The sequence below is a fragment of the Podarcis pityusensis genome (assembly GCF_964106645.2).
Source record: "Podarcis pityusensis genome assembly, chromosome: 3".
NCBI classification, from domain to species: Eukaryota; Metazoa; Chordata; class Lepidosauria; order Squamata; family Lacertidae; genus Podarcis; species Podarcis pityusensis.
In genome coordinates this window covers 52,691,971-52,710,984 of record NC_138026.1, presented here as the reverse complement: position 1 = coordinate 52,710,984, position 19,014 = coordinate 52,691,971, and the positions used below count along the sequence as shown (strand labels likewise).

At 41.5% G+C, this 19,014-nt stretch overlaps 1 protein-coding gene across 5 annotated transcripts in view; it reads left to right on the top strand.

Moving 5' to 3' along the window:
• The first annotated feature begins 995 nt into the window (after window positions 1-995).
• Window positions 996-19,014, top strand: part of HS3ST5 (heparan sulfate-glucosamine 3-sulfotransferase 5) — a 141,093-nt gene continuing 123,074 nt past the window's right edge. For 2 of the 5 annotated variants that reach the window (XM_081000419.1, XM_081000423.1), the window contains exon 1: window positions 996-1,106. The gene's annotated coding sequence lies outside the window, so the exon portion shown is untranslated. Of the gene's footprint in view, window positions 1,107-1,290; window positions 1,395-1,623; window positions 1,824-19,014 lie in introns of those variants that run through there. The other 3 variants (XM_081000425.1, XM_081000421.1, XM_081000420.1) reach the window with 3 other exon arrangements.

Genomic DNA, 19,014 nt, shown 5'->3' with positions numbered 1-19,014 from the left:
CTACGCGCTTCGACGCTGCGAGTTTTCGGCGGCGCCCGGCTACCCATTCTGGCCGGGACGAAGGCCGGGAGGGGAGCCAGGCGGGCCCTCTCCGAAAGCCGCGCGTCTGCTGCCGGGCCGTCCTTTGGCAGCACCTGCGCCGCTCCCGGCGGGCGGCTGGCAGCCCCGCGGGAGTGGGCGGAGGGCAGCCTCGCTCGCTTGGCGGGAACAGAGAAGACGAGGCTGCCTGCTGCCGGCTCCCTCCGAGACCGGAGAAGGGGAAGAGGCGGAGAAGAAGCTGTGGCGGCGGCGGCAGCTGCTGCCGTGACTCGACCCCAGGCAGCGGGGAGCCGAGAGAGGAACTGCTGCGTGCAAACATCGCCACAGGGACAGCAGAGGAGGTGGCTCCGGTTTATGTGAGGACTGAGGAACAACACACACAGAGAGAGCCGTAAGGCAACGGGCGATGTTGGCGGCTGTTTCCCGAAGGCGAAGGGAGGGCCAATTCGCCGCCAGGAACTCGAGAGAGTTTGTACGCCGCCTCGGGAAGTGAGGGCAAGAATGTGCCTCAGCCCCACCTTCTCCGCCGCCGCCGCCGCCGCCTCGCGCTCTCCCCGCCGCTTGCCCTCCTCACAAGCGAAGCTGACTGGAAGTGAAGGGACGCGGGTTGCTGCTGCTGCTGGTCGCGCTGTGCTTGCGCCGCGGGAGCGAGCTCTGCCGCTGCTGCTGCTCCGGCTGCCGCACCTGGCCTGGGCCGCTGGGGGATGTGCAGCAAACGCCGCCTCCTGAACTCCACTACTTCTCCCGCGCGCTCTACGGCTCCAGCTGCTGCCCGCGGTCTCTCTCTCTCTCTCTCTTCCTCCGTCGCCCAGGCGCTGCCCGGTTTGGCGGGGAAGACACCAAGGAGACTTCTTGCTGGCGAAGGATAAGCGCCAAGCGGTGCCATAGCCGGAGCTAGGAAGGAGGAGAAGCGAATCCCGAAGAGGAGGCGGGGGGAACGGGCAGGCGGAGAGCAGGAGTGGAGCGGGCATCTCCCTCCCTCCCTCCCTCCCTCCCCGCCCTCCGTCAGCAGGACTTTGGGCTGCTGGGCTGGAGCTGCCTTGCCATCGCGGAGGAGAGCCCTGCGCGTGAGTATGGAGCTCAGCGAAGGGGCTTGGGGATTGTGCCGCCTTCTAGCGCGGCTCGGGCACTTTGGGGTTCTCCCCGGCTCACCCACTTTGGGGTGGGTGCATGTGTATGTATACGTGGGCACGCGCGCGCGCGTGTTTGGCTTGCAAAGGGGCGCCTCTCTGCTTCTCTTCCTGGTGCAGTTTTGCGAAGGCACACGCACACACTCCCTCTCCCTCTCGCTCTGCAGTGCATTGTTCGGGAGGCTGCTGGAGGCTGCCATCCTGCGTGTGCGCACTTACCTGGGAGTAAGTCCCATTGTGTTCCAATGTGGGGATGCCTCCGCGCTCTCGCTCCACCGGGCAGCTCTGGGGGTTGCTGAAGGCGCTGGGGAAGGGGCGGGCGGGCTCTGTGTATTGTTGGGGTGAGGATCTCTGGTAGAGATCGGTGGGAAGGGGGCTTGGCAGCCACTTAGGAGGGTAGGGCTTGGTCTCCGGAGACTTGGCTCTGACGGAGAAGCAGAGATGCCATTGCCTGGCTGGGCTATGGCAGCGAGAGAGTCAGCCTCCCTTACCTGGGGAAGGTGAGGTTTGTCCAAGTACAAGCTATTAAGCTCCCACATTGGGAAAGGCAGTACCACCTCCTGCCATCCGGGTGCATTCCTCCTCGGATCTCCTCTCGCTCTGAGTTCTCGCTCTCCTGTGGGCATTTCTGCACTTGGACCAAGGAAGCATCGGGTATGAACACTCATCAACTCCTTCCCTCCCCCTCTTCCTCCCATCCCATCTCTTTTCATCGCGTGCTTTAATAGCTGGCCGTAATTGTGAAATATGGATCCCTTAAGGGAAGCCTTAATATTTGCAAAATGTTTTATATCAAATTAGTGTCTGGCTTCATTTAACCAGGGATATGTTTGGGGTTTTTTTGTTCTTTTGCATTGTTACTTCTTCAAGATTTATGAGAGTTCTGGCTTGACGAATGTCAAGAGGCATTTGGCTAGATGGGGGAAGCACTGGGGAGCGTCCCCCCACCCCAATTTCTTTTACACTGCTTGGCATGATTTGTGTGAAACATATAAAGCCGGTAATTGCTGGAGACTTTTTAATGGATTTTGCTAAGCGATTTCAATATTTCTCTTTAATTTTAGTGGCAAGTGCTTTGACAATAATGTCCTTTTGAGTTTCACTTGAAAAGCTTATTCTTTCTGTTGTGGAATTGAGCAGTGTAAAGCATATGGATTTCATTGGGTAAAAGCACTGGGGCCATGTTAAATGCTTTCTAAGGAGAAAATACAAGGATGGGCTGGGAAGTAGTCTGATACAAGGTATCAGTGCAAGTTTCAAAATCAGGGTAAATGTAGCAAGATTAAAGCACTTTGAGTTGTCGTGGCCACAATATAGAAACAACTTTCCTAAAAAGAAGCTAAGGGATACTATTCTGGACTAAGCAGTTAATGGATTGGAGGCAATGCACCTTGTATTTATCCTGCAAATTTCTTTTATTTGTCAAATATGGGGAAAGTGAAACGATTTTCATTGTACACTCTTTTTTGCATAGGCAACATCAGAGATCAGATTCCCAGGACAGCCTTTGGATATATAAAATTGTTCCTAACTGGAGGCCCAGTCTGCCCAGAATAGTTTGGGGCAGGGGGAGGCAACATGGAACTACTGATCACTTAAATCAGCTTGTCAGCCGTTAACACTTCTGCTTCAGATAAGGCAGGATGTCACCTGTACTTCATGATATGTTTTCCCAATTTAACCTCATTGCAAGGTATTAATAAAGGCTTGATGATTTTGTAGACAACTGTGAGAAAGATTTTAGTAATGCAAGACACTAGACTGCAAAAAGGGATTATAGTGACTATTCTTCTGTTTTATTTTCTCATGGTCTTCCTTGATAATAAGCCAAGTGAGATAGCATTCTCTGTGTAAAGCTTCAAAGTACTCCATGCAGCAGTCTTGAAGAGTTGACATCTAGTTGTTTGGAACAACATATCATATATGTGTGCATCAGAATTTTCAGTTTATAACTGTTGTTTTACTCAAAAAGAAATAAAATATGGAAGTGGATGACTGCAGCAAACTTTAACTGTATAAGAAGGAAAATAATTTCCCCAATGCCATGCTGAAATATCTTATAGCTAAGAATTTTCCTTGGGCTATTAGCCTAAAGCTGCTTCTTTCCATAAGATGAGCATGTGGTACCAATTTATAAATGCACCGCAGTAAAGGATTCAAATAGCAGTTGGCCAATAGAGTGGCCAATGACTTGAAATATATCTTTCTTGAGAGAATTTTTCAAAAAGCGTTTGAAAGGCTAGATGGTGCATGAAAATATTTGAACATTCTTATGATGTCATTCTAAGCATTCTAAGCACACTAATACATTAGAAGACTACTTTTGTATGGGCATATTATAGTGATATGTCTTGGTACAGTCCATTGTTTAAGGATCTGAGTGTTAAATGCTTTGGCTTGGATCCACAAGGGTTACTGTGAGGCAAGCTCAACAAATGCAGTAGGACTTCTGAGAAACCTACATTTGAGCATCACCTCTTTTTGCAAAAACCACTTTCAAAACTCAGGATTTTTTTGAAAGTAGCTTGCAACAGAACGCAAGAACAACTGCATTTGAAGAAAAAACAGGGAAACACCAATGCACATAGAAGTGCACAATGTCCTCTTGGGATATTAATTGGATGCTGGAATCACTGAAAGTCGTGCTGTCAGGGCAAAACCACTGCATAGACCATGACATTTTATGAATTGAATATGGCATTCAAAAGAAAGGTTACAATATTATTTGAAGAGTAGAATAATATCTAAACACGTTTGAACATGTTGGGGGGGGGGGAGGTAGAAGAAGGAAATAGCATGAAAGCATGGACTTCCAAAACATTATTCAGCAGAATACTGCTTTGGTAGGGTGTGTAGGCACATACATGTGTATACATGCACAGTATTGCATCTTTGATTGTTATGCCATATCACATAGTGTTTTGAACACAACAAATGTTTAATAGTGCACCATTTGTTTATTTATTATCTTACATTTGTATCTTGCCTTTCTTCCACCATGGAACCCCAGGTGGTATGCATGTGTTTCTGGTATCTGAAGAAGTGTGCATGCACACAGAGGCTCATACCAATAACAAACTTAGTTGGTATCTAAGGTGCTACTGGAAGGATTTTTTTTAATTTTGTTTCTGAAGTGATCACCTTTCAGGCACTGACTACACTCAGATCTGCTTAGTTTCAGCATGGTGATGGCCTCACGTGCCTTCAGAACATAATAATAAAACACTGTTGTGTCTTAGAGAAAAGTTTCAGGCTGTTGAGATTTTGAAAAAATATGCACCAGAAAATCTGGATATATCTATGAACAAGGATTAGAATTGACTATGCATACAGAAGGTTCCCCAGGAAATTTAACTAAAGAGGACCATGGGTTATCATTTCTTTCTTTCTTTTTCATTTGCTACTTGGAGAACATACCAGAATAGAAAACCCATGTGAGCAGGATTTTTGAATTAGTGTCTAACACAAGGGCCTTTTCAGTGAAATCCATGTGGAGTTTCCATTCTTACGTAACACTTGCCATATGTATTCCTTCGTGACAATAATTTCAAATTAATCCGGAAGAGATAAAATTGTTGTGGGAAAGACACCTACCAGTGAAATTGTTTATACAATGTTCTCAAAGCCTTTGGATCCTCAGGAAAATTCTCAAGTACAAACCAGTACCAGTGTAGCATGGTGTAAACTTTAATGGACCAAATAAAGTACAGGGTGTTGTTCTTGTTTTATAAAAGTAGGTTAATTGAAGGAAGAAAAGGTTGACACAACCAAGCTGTTTGACCCAGGAGGCATATCAGATATTTGAGTTTGTATTACTTGGGTAAATACATTAAACTGTAAATAAAGAAATAAATCCCTTAATTTCTGTAGTAGACATTGTTCTTTGACATTGTCACTGTTTCTGTGGGTTGTATGTGCAGTAGGCTCTTTTGCTAGTGGGAAATGATCTAGGTTTTTATTTGGTGGGAATTAGATTAAGTATTTTCTCAGTTATTGTTTGAAAACAGAGGTGATCAATCCATATTTTTCCTGGCAGAGAAGAAATATATCCATTCAAATTGCAGCAATAAAGCCTCGCAACTTAATGGCTGGAATAATCTTGAATAATTGTGTGCATTTGTTGTAGTCTCAAAGGACAGTCATAAATACAATGGTTATACAGCATTTTAGTAGAGACTTTGGCAAGACATATAGCTGGGAATTACAATTTATCAAATCTGTGAAGGATCTGTATATACAATGAAGTTTTTGGTACAAACCAAGGCCTTTAAGTGTTAGTTGCTATCTACAATAAAGATGCTATGTGCGCTTTTGCTTCTGAAAGGAATGCAGCAGTGATTAATAGTTGTAAGCTGTGCAGATGCAGGCAAAGATGGCAAGAATACATTGCTACCCAGGGTAGTTTTTGCTATATATTCAGTGTGAGCAAATGTTGTTTGTGACTCCACATAGGATAGCTGTACACTGCAAATTGTCTCTGCACTGCCTAATATTTTAAAGGAGCATTTATTGGGGAGTGTATTGAGTATCACACAAGACTATATAATATTGTTAATGCATGCCCAGATAGTAACTTCCCATGCTTGTGGGTTTTATGCTTCTACCCCAAACCAGAAATGTTATAAGTGAATGAAGCAGTTTACTATGTTCAAAATACAGTCTATTGTGGTCACCCAGTCCCACCTTCTGCAGTGGCAAGTCCATGTGGAACCAGTGTGGGATGAAGTTGCAGAAGTATAAGTAAAGTTGTGATGGGGCATTCTATGAACTCACTCTTAGAATGGATGGTGGTGTTGCTTTTATTTTACTTTCTCTTTCATGTTTGCCACAAATTTGATTTTTTATTATTTGGGTTTGTGCTAGGAGCACTTTGAGGTCTGGAACTTGACTGTAACAATTATTTTTGCATTGCACTTATGAAACAAAGAATTAGTCAAAGTAAAAGGAAACAAATTGAATGTTCCCACCCCCTGAAAATACCTTTCTATTTAAGATAACTCCATTTGAATTAGCTTGTTTATTGGTATAATTAACACAAGAAGAATTAGCTCTTAAGGCATGCTTTCTAATTACAGTTTATACTTGTACCTACATTTTCATTAGAACTAGGATGGACTGAAATGTGGAAGACTGAAATCAGACAGCTGTTAGGCAACACTTTATTTTCACAGAGAGATAAATTGCATTGTCATGCAGATGTATTCCAAGACCTCAGCAGGCCTAATTCTATGCACAAATGTAGCACATATAATTACATTTTCTGAATGGAGTAAAGTTCCTATTATAAAGGAACTTAACTCCACAAGAAGGTTCATATTGTTAAGTTCATATTAAGTATAATTTGTATAGAAGTTTCAACTTTTTTAAGTGTCAGAGACAGGCACAATAAATGCAACTAGTCTCCATACAGATCACAGAAGGTACTGTGCAGCAGCAGCAGCAGCATGCTGAAAAGCTCCCCGCCCCACACTATATAATAGATAATGTAAGTATTATCCCTGTTTGTACCTGTATTGACTGGATGAAATTATTGGGTTGTACCCAATGCTCCACATGCATGGTATCACTGGCACAGCAGGACTTCCTTGAGGGAGCAGAGGGGCTAGAAGTATCAGGAAAGGAAGAGGACAGGGAAGTTGGTTTTGCCACCAGTGGAGCCACAGCATTGGATAAGGCCCATTGAGTGTGAGCTATATTCAGATCTCACAGCTTTCTGGAGAATTCTGTGTTAACTATAAGACAACTCTGGTGTCGTTGCTTATTGGGGTTCCTACTTGGTGCCATCATGTGGTGAAAGGGAAAGGAGTGGGTTGTATTCTATTGTCCACAGCCTGCGACTTTCTGGTCGAGTTTACTGCTGCAATCCAGACCTTGCCTTGGATAGCAATTTGCTGTGACGGGTGGTTGCTAGGATGCAAGTCTTTAGGACACACCTGAGGGAGAACCTTCCACATCTGGTCTATACTAGGATATTAATAGGAGACCACCCCTCCACCCCCCCCCCATTACTATGGGTCTGAGATTCTGGCAACTCACATCAACTTCCGACATTCAGGTTGTGGTGGTACTATCAGCCAGGAATCAGGCAGCTTATTGACTGGATCCTTGCCCTCTATCACACCTAACACTGTGAGCTGCAAGAAATTTAGTTGGGGTCATTTGAAATCTACTTCAACCTACGTGTAGTCATCTGCACCTGCACCCAACTCCACACTGCTGGAACGCTAAAAGCAGTTGTCCACATGAGACTGAAAAGGGGTCCAGTCACTTTTTTTAGTAACTTAGAGATTGAGATGGCATGCTTTATTAGGTTTTTTGAAGAGAAGCGCAAGCGCTGATCTATTTGTGAAGGTGGTTGAATACTGAAACAACAAATGCAGTTGACGTGTTCTTGAATGGTACGTCATTTTAATTAGTACACTCAGCTGTAACAAAAGGGCAAGACAGATAATTTTGAAGTGGAATATTGCTGTGCAAGATCATTGGGCTATATCATTATCACTGTTACCTCCTCAGATCTGTAGTTGTAATCCTACCCCTGGTTATGCAGAATAGGCTACATACTCTTTCCATGGGTTGCATAAAGCAGAGAAACTATTGTTTGGAAATGAAAGTCTTTTGGTGACATGTCCAGTGACAGCACAACAGCCTGCCTTATACTTTAGTGATTCCATGTACATCCTTACTAAGAAGTCCCTTTTCTTCAGTAGCTGGAAACAATCAGATTGGGCCTACAGTTGTATCTTTCCTTACTAATTCTTTAAACAGGAGTGATGGAGCCCTCAACAATAATGCTAATAGAGCATGATTTAGGGGTGTTTTTTGAATATATACATTGTACAGTGTGGAAGTTGAATGAGGTATGAAAGGATTATGTGCCATCTCTTGGCAGTCCACTGAAGGTAGAACAGTCAAACTCCTGCCCCTTCCCCGGCCTGGTACAAAAAGGATTTGGATTGCAGGTGAAAGTAGACATTTTACCGGAACAGCATCGACTGATGAAAGAAAATAAAGTTTCTGAGTATTGAATCTGTTTATTTAAAACATTAAGTGCTCAGCTAAACTAAAGCATTTTAGCAGCATGCCTGCAGGCAAAACTTTCAGATCTGACAAAACTCAGATTATAACAGAGGAGGAGTCATAAATGAAAATGCTCTATTAGCTCCTGCAGACCTTTACGCCTCTGCTATGGATGGCACGTACAACAGAGACTTCATCAGCAACCATTTGAGGTGTATCATTGTTATTTCCAAAGTAAAAATGGGAGATTTGGCTATTCAGTGAGTCTGTGGCCAAGACAGAATTTGACATTTTCAGCTCAGTGTTTTTGTTTGTTTGTCTGTATCCACTGGGACACACTGGCTTTCATGGGAGAATGCTCACTGCTAATTAACACATATGAATCGATTTCATGTTCATACTGTTTACAAAGTAGATCTCTCTTACACTTTCTTGCAGTGGACATTTGTATTACTTAAGAGAAATACCAAGAAGGACTGAGTTGTTGTTGTTTTTGCTGTTCCTTCTACAGCAAAAAAGTTGCAAACCTAAAAACAGTGGGAGTTTGCTTCTGGTGTCATTCTTCCCAAAGATTCTGCTTTCCCCCACCTATTGAGTGATTTACAGCTGAAAGTGCTCCCACATTAGCTGAGAGAACACCAGATGCAGGTCTGCAAGACTGGTCAAGAGTTGTAAAGGGACAAGACTGAGCACAGTCACAACACCTTATCTGTGCATCTGTTTCTGATGGTTACAGGTACAGATGCAAGTTGGCAAAAAAACATTGAAACAAATTTTGCTTTATTCTTCGGCAAATACAGCAACTGCATATTCAAAATTTCCTATTAGTGAATTCCTAATTTGCAGTTTTTGACTGCAAAAGTGGTGTAAATTAGAGTAACCACCTTAGAGTACAACCAAACAGCTTTAATACTGGTAATTATGGGCAACCTTAGCAAAGTTTATAAAACTTGATGATAACATTTGGTTTAGTGGTGAGACAACTACAGACATTCTTGGAAGACACAGATTATTTAGACCTGTTCTAACCTGAGGTCAGGCCTGGTTTCAGTGAAACTCAAGCCTTGTTGCTTTCAGTGCAACTCAGTCATGATGTCAAACTTGCAAAGTACCCAGATTATTAGAAAAGTTTGAGGGTGAGATCCAATGTTAGCAGAGGTGCCAGCTTCTCAAGATGATTGAGGGAGCCTGATGCGACATCCTAATTCCACATGCACAATATTATGAGTAGCCAGGGGGCAGAACCAAATGCCCTCTGAACATTGAGGGGGACTGGCTTACTAAAACAAAACAAAACAAAACACACCAAAAAAATATTGCTGGGCCGAAAGTGCCTCAACCCCTAGGAGCTTGTGCCTATGAATGTTAGTCATATTCACCGTATGAGTTTGTTGGATATTTCTCTGATATAATTATGTCTCTTGCACAATACAAAGAATACAATGTCTCTCTTCTAATAGTAGCAAGAGCTCTGGCAGATAATAAGCCCAACTACACCTCTGCTACACAGCATAATACTACTGATTCAAAGTAATGGTGTTATAATCAGCAACAAAAATGAGTTTGTATCACAGCTGACACCAAAGAGCTTTAATTACTTATTAGACCTATATGACATTTAATTAAATAAATGCTAAAAATAGCGTTTGCATAATCAATGTGACCACTAATATTTATTAAATGTAACAATTGTGTAATCTCATTAGTATTTGAATATATTAAAGGTAAAGGTAAAGGTACCCCTGACTGTTAGGTCTAGTCACAGATGACTCTGGGGTTGCGCGCTCATCTTGCTTTATAGGCCAAGAGAGCTGGTGTTTGTCCGCAGACAGCTTCTGGGTCATGTGGCCAGCATGACTAAGCCGCTTCTGGCAAACCAGAGCAGTGTGCAGAAACACCGTTTACCTTCCCTCCTGAGTGGTACCTTTGACATGCTTTCGAACTGCTAGGTGGGCAGGAGCTGGGGCCGAACAATGGGAGCTCGCCCCGTTGCAGGGATTCGAACCGCCAACTTTCCGATCAGCAAGCCCTAGGCTCTGTGGTTTAGACCACAGCGCCATCAGTGCCCCTATTTGAATATATTAGTATAGGTGGTGATGCTGATCATTTAACAAAGTTGTGTATAGATTGCCTTATAAATGAATACAAAAAAATTAAATATGTTAGTATTCATTTATAAGGTAATCTATACATAACTTTGTTAAATGATCAGCATCACCACCTATACAATCAAAGTTGGCATTGGAAGAATTAGTTTGGGGGAACACTCAGATAATTAGGACAGTGTAGAATAATTATTTTGTAGGAATAAAAAGATGGCAAACACTATCATTAACTACGGGAATAACTCTATTATTTTATGTGATTTCTTAATAGACAATTTTTAGGATCCTTATATTCTCACTTAAAATGTATATGATTGTGACAAAATGGAAGAATGGAAAATGGGTAATTTTCTAAAGATAAACCTATGACTTGTTGCACCCTTAAGCATTATCTTTGTGAATAATACAGTGACTCAGTTTAGCTCTTGAAAAAGCTAGAGTGTGCTAAAAAAAATCAAGCAGTGTACCAATGTAATTGATTCCACCTCTTTCATATCACTGTAGTTTTCTTTTTCTTTTGAAGTAATAGCGGAAGATAAGGACAATACTTTATTTTAATTTTTTGCCCCCTGAGGCTGTGATCTTAAGCACACCATTTGGAAGCAAGTTTTGTTGATATGGTAGAACATCCTTCGTAGGAAATGCATTGAGGATTAAGGTACAAAGAAACAAACTGAGAGAAAATTGAACTACTTTAAGTGAAAACAGTCTTGAGCAAAGAGTCCCATTAACATTGATCTGAAATTTACTGAGCAATTATAATTTTAGGACATGTACAAAAGGGTTTGCCATTCATCCTGCTCTGCAGGAAAGAAAGTGCCTCCATCCAAATGTCACTTTGATCCTCACTCAACCAAGGGTACATCCCTGGGTGAATTAACTGTTAACTAATCAGGCAGCGTAGAACTGACAGGAGGTATCTGTTCTTTATGCAGCAACCTATTTGAAAAGTTATGGCTGAGTGGTGCTTATCTGTCCTTTATATTTAGTGTGCATGTTACTTAATTTTGGGAAGGAGACCTCTGCTGTGTTTAACATTAATAAAAATTATGGTAGCTAGTGAAAATCTTGATTCATCTATTTTGACTGCATTTTCTATTTGCCATGTTAGTCAGCTCAAATACATCCTAGTACATCCTAGTACAGTTATATTTATGGTCTGTCCTTCCTCCAGTGGGCTCAGGGTTTCACACATGGCTCTTCCCAGTCAGCTAACTACCCCCCATTTCATTAGCACAACAACCCCACGTGGTTGGCTAGAGAGAGAAATAGTGGCTGGCCCAAGCTCCATGCAGCAAGCTTTGTGGCTGGGGACGTATTTGACCCCAGATCTCTCTGACAATAGTTTGACACATCCAACAAACCATTTTGGTAAAATACCATCCTTTCCAATCTGTCTATAAGAGGATCAAGAATCGCAAAACATTTCTGCAAAGGTGCCTTTAAAAATCCTAATTTAATGGAATGGTTTATAGCAGCCTAGAATAAACTATCAACATCATTCTGGAACTCTCTTAAGACAAGCAAGCAGCTCTCCCATTTCCGTTAACTTGTTTCAGTAATCAGACACATACTATAGGTTAAAAACAACAACCCACCAAAACTTAAAAACAGGTTTTTACCAGTTTTATAAAGCTCTCAGAAGAAAAGCTTTTTCTATAGTTAAATTATAACAAGAAAAAGAGACCTTTGCTCCCAAATGCATCTACATAATTGTGAGGTACTCTATTCCCATGTACCTCAAGACCGTTAAATATGACTATTTGCTGGCATTCATCTTTGAAAATAAAAAAGGAGTTGAAACACTTTCCTCTTTTTTAGAACTGAGTGTGAAAGAAAACAATTTTGCATTACTTTGATGTATTCTTGGACGATGTATGCTTGTTTCATTAGGATAATAAGCGAAAAGGGGTAGCTTCATAGTGCCAATGGAAGGGAAGCCATTGATAAATTTAGTGGCAACTGTGGACGAAATGAAGACAGCCAATGCAAAACAAAACAAAACCCTGAAGGAAGTGATTATATATATTTACAATTACTCTACAATCTGATTTCAAATTATTCAGAATTGCACTATCCTTAGATTAAGGGGTTGGTTGAGTGGAGGAACAAGTAGAGATGTTTAAAGTTATTGCTATAGACCAGCCCAGAGCAGGATTTATTCATAATGATCACAGAGAACAGATGGCTAATGGGTTTCAATCCATGCCCGAAAGCAGTGGGGTATTTTCTATGCATAGTCCCAATACCATGGCTGGATGCCCAACACAATATGTGGTGCTGAAAAAGAGATCTGCAGGTGAGGACAAGGTCGAGTTACACAGAATGACACAGAAGGCTGTAAGGGGAAGATAGACAAGTCAGAGCAGTCAGCATCAGACTGAATTCAGGAAACTGGGGTGTGGAAGTCACAGAAAAGAACCAAGTGGAGCATAAGAAGCTGTGGCAGCACAATGAAAAGCTACGTCAGTTACAAGATAAAGCAGCAGGAGCAGCAGTAACAACAAAATATGTAAGTGAAACAGCTGTGCCAGCAGGCATTATACAAGGGAGAAGGAGGGATGCACAAAGCTTAGGAATGCATGCAGGTGCTAAAATAAATTCTGCCTTATCCTTCTCATATCAGGAGGAAAGATACCATGCTTGGGAGTGAATGTGCAGCTGCCATTGTTTAGATCACTAGATATGCTTTTGCTCACCTTACAGTTTGCTTGGGAAAGAAATCATTCTAGGACCCCAAAGTAGGAGTCATTTAATTGTCTGACAGCTATTAACATGCATTTTGGTTGTGTAAATAGCAGCCAAGAAAAAGCCTAAACTGTGCCTTGGGGCTGTGCAGCCTGAGAAGGGGCAGCTAAACTTTTTCTCTCCCTGAAACAATTATGTCAAAAACCTCCTTGTTGGTCTTTGCAGTTACTTCCTATTGGCGCTGGTTTGGCCCTAACAAAACCTGTTAATTTCTACTTGCATTAATTCATATATACAGCATACAATTGCTCTCCTGAATAAATTTGTTGGTCAGTGGCACAATCTTAGGATAGCTACTTGTGCAAGGAATGCTCTGCTCCAGCAGCGAAACCTTGAGTGGCTGTAGCGAACCTCAACCAGAAACCTAAACTAAACCTGTTTTAAACAAAATCTGCATTCTTAGGTTTCAGTTCATGCTCCCTGTAGGTTCACTTTCAGTTTTAAATGCAGCTTATGAACTTAGTTCTCCTCATAATGCCAGACCTGGGGTCATTAAATGAAGCTGGGGTCATTAAATGAAGCTGAAAGGTGGGAGCAATAGACAAAGGAAGTAATTATTCACACAGCACATAGAATTTTCTACATTAACTTCCACATCAGAAGCAGCTTGCCTCTGAACACCAGTTGCTGGGAAAGGCTACAACCAATGCACTTGTGTCCTGCTTGTGGTCTTCCCATAGGCATCTGGTCACAGTGGAAAGAATGCTGCTCTGATCTAGCATTTATTCTCTTATTTGTGAATGCATTACTGAGGGTATACATCAGGTATAGGCAAACTCAGCCCTCCAGATGTTTTTGGACTACAGTTCCCATCATCCCTGACCACTGGTCCTGTTAGCTAGGGATGATGGGAGTTTGCCTATGCCTGGTATAGATAATCTGCTGGCATAGATAAGTGTGTTGTTTAGGAATGATAAATAACACCTTCTATATATCAGGATAATACACCACTATGCTGGAAATAAGATAAAGTCCATGCTCATTTTTAAATATGCTCAAAGCGTTTCTAATTTTGCACTTGTGATCTAGTAATCACATTCAGTTAATGTACAGAAAACTGTATACCTATCTTCCAACTATATTATATTATATTATATTATATTATATTATATTATTATATTATATTATATTATATTATTATATTATATTATTTATTTAAATTAGCATACTGCCCAAGAGCCTAGGGTGGTTCACAACAAAGAAATACAAAAAGAGAATACAAAATACTCAATGAAACAACTTACACCCCCAATAATCCTCATCCCACAAACACATTTTTAAAAGCCATAGAATTTTAGTCACCTGAACACCTGGGAGAAGAAAAACGTTTTCACCTGTGCCTAAAGATATGTAATGAAGGCACCAGGTGAGCCTCACCAGGGAGAGCATTCCACAAATGGGGAGCTACCACAGAAAAGGTCCATTCTGATGTTGCCACCCTCTGGACCTTTCATAGAGGAGGCATACAAAGAAAGGCCTCAGATGATGATCACAGGGTCTGGGTTGGATCATATGGGCAGAAGTGGTTCTTAAGGTATTGTGGTCCTGAACCATTTAAACCAGCACTTTGAACTGGGCCCAGAAACTAATTGACAGCCAGTGCTGTCAGGCCAGATCAGTGTAATATGCGCAAACTGTCTTGCCCTGTGAGCAACCTGGCCACCAAATTTTGCACCAAATGACGTTTCTGAACTATCTTCAGAGGTAGCCCTACATATACTGTGTTGCAGTAATCCAACCTAGAAGCTGTCCCTGTCCAGATAAGGACACAGCTGGGCTATCAATTTCTCTTCTCTTATTTTGTTTGGAATCTCCCCATAGCTTAGATTGATAATTAATAAGAAATTGCATTTCTTTAATCTGGTTGTATTAATCTGTGATGATCCATTATTAAAAAAATTACAACCACAACTAATCAATGAAATTACCGTATTTTTTGCACCATAACACTCACTTTTTTCCTCCTAGAAAGTAAGGGGAAATGTCTGTGCGTGTTATGGAGCGAATGCCTGCGGGTGGCGGGGGGGATCTGCTACAGTCGTGAGCAGAGGATCCATGGTTCCCCTTCCTTCCCTCCTCCATGGTTACAAAGCATGGATCCACATGCATTGGGCTACTCCAAACTCACTGTCAGATCACATGTCTGTGGCCACAGCATGAACCACAAAAATCATATATCCACTATTTTGTTTAGAATATTTTTTTTCTTATTTTCCTCCTCTAAAAACTACGTGCGTGTTATGGTCTGGTGCGTGTTATAGAGCGAAAAATACGGTAGATAAACTTGTTACAGCCTTCTGGACATAAAAAGACAATATAAATGGTTACCTGTTGTGCAGCATGCACAGAAATTTATGAGATAAGGGCAGCTAACTGGCTTTCTTCAAATCATTTTCATCTGGTTCCTATAATGCCTCTAATAAATTTTAATCAAGGTATGGTTAAAAAAACAACCTTGCCCACAATTTAATTTGTAAGGCAAAGAAAACTGTTGTCAAAAGTTTTGACTGGCAGAGATATCAGACACTTTAAAGTATTTCATTTCTCTTTTTGTTTTGTATTTAATTTTCTAGTCATACCTGTCTCAGTCATATGCTGAAAAGTGGTGCTGACTTTATTATAGATGTTGACATTCCATGAAAGTATTGGGTTGTGCAGCAAAATATACTTCTGTCTGAGGAATGGAAAAGCCTCCTGTAATATAGGTTGACTGTCCCAAGTTTAGGGTTGGTTGTATTCATTATTATCATTGTTTTGCTATCATCCACCCTCTACCCTACAGTTCCAAGGTTACAACAACATAAATAGTAGAAATTAAAACTAAGTAAATCCAAACCGTGTTGCAGAGTAGATATCTTAGCCAGAGTAACATGAATGGAGTTGTAATGTCTGCCTGTTTCATCAAATAATGGAAGTGCCTTTTCATTCTCATTCGTGATTTTTTCCATTGGATTTTATCTTGTACAGTGTCAGTTATACTCGTGTATGCTTCAGGGAACATCTGTAGGCAAATGATGTACACTGCCATTGACGTATGGCTCTTCTTTTTAATTTTTTTGTACTTTTGCACTACAAAAATGTACAGAATTTAAAGCACACACTACATGTTCCAGCCCTCCCCGCAGCTGCCACAGAAGCTTTCAGGAAACTGTCAAGTACCACTGTTTCAGCACTTGCAATTTTATTTTGAAATGAGAGTCAAATGTGCCTAAATTGGTGTGTTATAGCCCTGGTTGTAGGGTTTGTTCATGGCGTGAAACTGGAACTGGCAGCCGGTCTGATCTGTGCTCCCTATAAAATATGTGTAACATATTTTGCCAAACTGGTGGTGCTAGTTCTGGTGTTTGGGCCAAATTTCATTTAAATAATTATGCTTCGCTACTATTCTCTTTGCAGTTTCAGTTGAAAATACATTCCTTTCCCCCACATCTTGCTAACAATTGCTTTACCAGTGCCAGCAGAGTAAGGGTTTTGCAGTGAAGCTCAGAGAAAATTATACTTCCTGTGGGTCCAAAATATGTTACATTCATTTTTCTGAGATGTGTTACATTTTGTTAGTTTCACGTCCATAAAATGCTTTGAGGAAACTGCACTGAAACTGTGCATAGTGAGTCTGTTTCAGCAAGTCTGCTGTTTGGGAACAGAGCTACCTCTTTAAGAGAAGGCTGTGCTTGCATATGGTTTAAGGCAGCCTAATCCACAAACCAGTTACAAAGGATTACTTGGATTTAAGAGATTTAGTCACATTGAAGTCAATCCCCAATCTTAAACATGCTTGCTTGCAAGTAAATCCTATTGATTTTAATGGAACTTTTATAAAATTGTGTTTGGGGTTGAAGGCTAGATCAACTTATATCCAAGCGCTGTGGCTTACCTCATTTACGAGCAAAGTCACAATTTACACCATTTTGCTTGGTGTTTTACAATAAAACAATGAAGTCTGGCTGGCAGATTTCAATAAGCCTGGCAGAATTCTCAGGGCAATATTCTAAATTTGCAGTATGAATGGCTGTTGGTGTCCATTCAGATAAGTATGTAACAACAGGCTGTAGTGCTTCCCTTTGTTTATAATTGATGACAAAGTAGGAAAGATAACACTTTAAACTGAATTGGACAAAAGTTCAAACCAGGACATGGTGTGAAATCACATGAATAAGCAAGCTTGCTAAAAGTCTATGCCTGGTCAGAGACTATTTGGATACCCTGTTGTGCCAACTTTTATGTCCATGGATGAAAGGTACGTACATTACAAATACAATAAATACATAAAGTATAAGCAAGCAAGCAAACAGTGTCTAGGCATTCACTGGGGCAGGCTGCATTTGTATATCAACAAAATAATGTATTGGCACTATTATATGCCTAGTTTTTAATGAAACTTTTAACTATGCTGTGGGGGGAAATGATGCAATCCTTTTTTCACTTACTTGAGAGAAATTAGCTGCACAGAATTAGCTAAATGTATACTACTGGGCAGGATATTGGCTGCATTCACAGGGCAGTTTATTCCATTGCCCCAATAATTCTCCATTATATTTGAGCTTTCATGTGATGTAAAAGCTACTTCTGGCAAACTAATAGAATGCATGTTTAGCCCTCATTTCCTCCACTTATAGTCTGAAGTCATGCAGGCCAGACACAACCTTAGCAATAAATAGGCCAGCATTATTTTTATTTATTTATACCTTGATTTTCCTCCAAGGATCTCAAAGTAACATATTTGGATCAATTCCTCTTTTATCTTCACAACAATGCTATGAGGTAGGTTAGACTGAAAGATAATGACTGACGAAAAACCACCCAGTGAACTTTGTGGCTCTGAATGAGAGTTTGAAACTGGATCTTTCCCATTCTTGATCAATACTCTAACAAAAAGACTGTGAGTAAGGTACATGTTTGTTGCTGACAGTGGGGCATATATGCTTATATGAAGCATAATTGTATGGTTGCAGAATTCTATACAAGTAGCCATTCTATGTGAGTAGCCATAAATTCCAGTCATGCTCATTGTAAATTCTCATCAGACTGGCTTGTTGTGTTCCACAAGCTTCCAGACCTCCGAAAGAGGACAGATTATTGTAACAAGCCCTGCCTTGAGTCAAAGTCCTTAACTAAATCTAAGAGACCAATACAAACTGATCACAGTGGAGAAACTGAGTTCAGGTATTCAAGGCTATGTCCAAAGGTTTGCAGCCACTCAGGGAATGGAGGGGTCTGGCAAGTGGATTCAATGTACAGGCATATGCTGCACCAACATTGCAGAGAGTGAAGGGCTGATGTGGGTGCTATTTAACTCACCCCCATTCTTCTCATGGCATCTTCATCTGGCAGGCTACCCACCTTCCACCCTACTGGCAGTGAAGCTAGTGTCTGGTCACCTTTGCGGGGACTGATAGGAATCAGCTTTGCTGTCAGGTTTATTTCCCTACTCTGTACTGATGTGGTGGGGGTATTAGCAGGGGTGGGGTAGTCATTAAAAAGACTAATAGGCACATTGGCAGGTTGGTTATGAGGAAGTTAAGGGAAATAAGGTTTATTTCCCTACTCTGGACTGATGTGGTGGGGGTATTAGCAGGGGTAGGGTAGTCATTAAAAAGACTAATAGGCACATTGGCAGGTTGGTTATGAGGAAGTTAAGGTTTGGTGAGCACCCTTGGACAGGGGAGGGGTGTAGTCCTGATACTGCCTTCAGGGCTGTGGGACATGATGACAAGGTTAGGAAGCAACTATGGGACCCACCTGTAACACTTGCATGGAGAATGGAGTCCACTCTCCCTACTCATGTGAAAGGGAGGAAGTAGAGGATGGGATACCCCAGGCCCGGGCCCTGGGCAGGGTTGGCTTGCCCACAGTTTGGTTATTAGTTAGGTCTTGCACCTTCTTCCTGCTTTGCAAATCATTTTGGGGTTTAAATATGGATTTAATTGGGTTTTAATATGGCCCAGTTCTTTTGCAACTTGCTTCTTCATTTC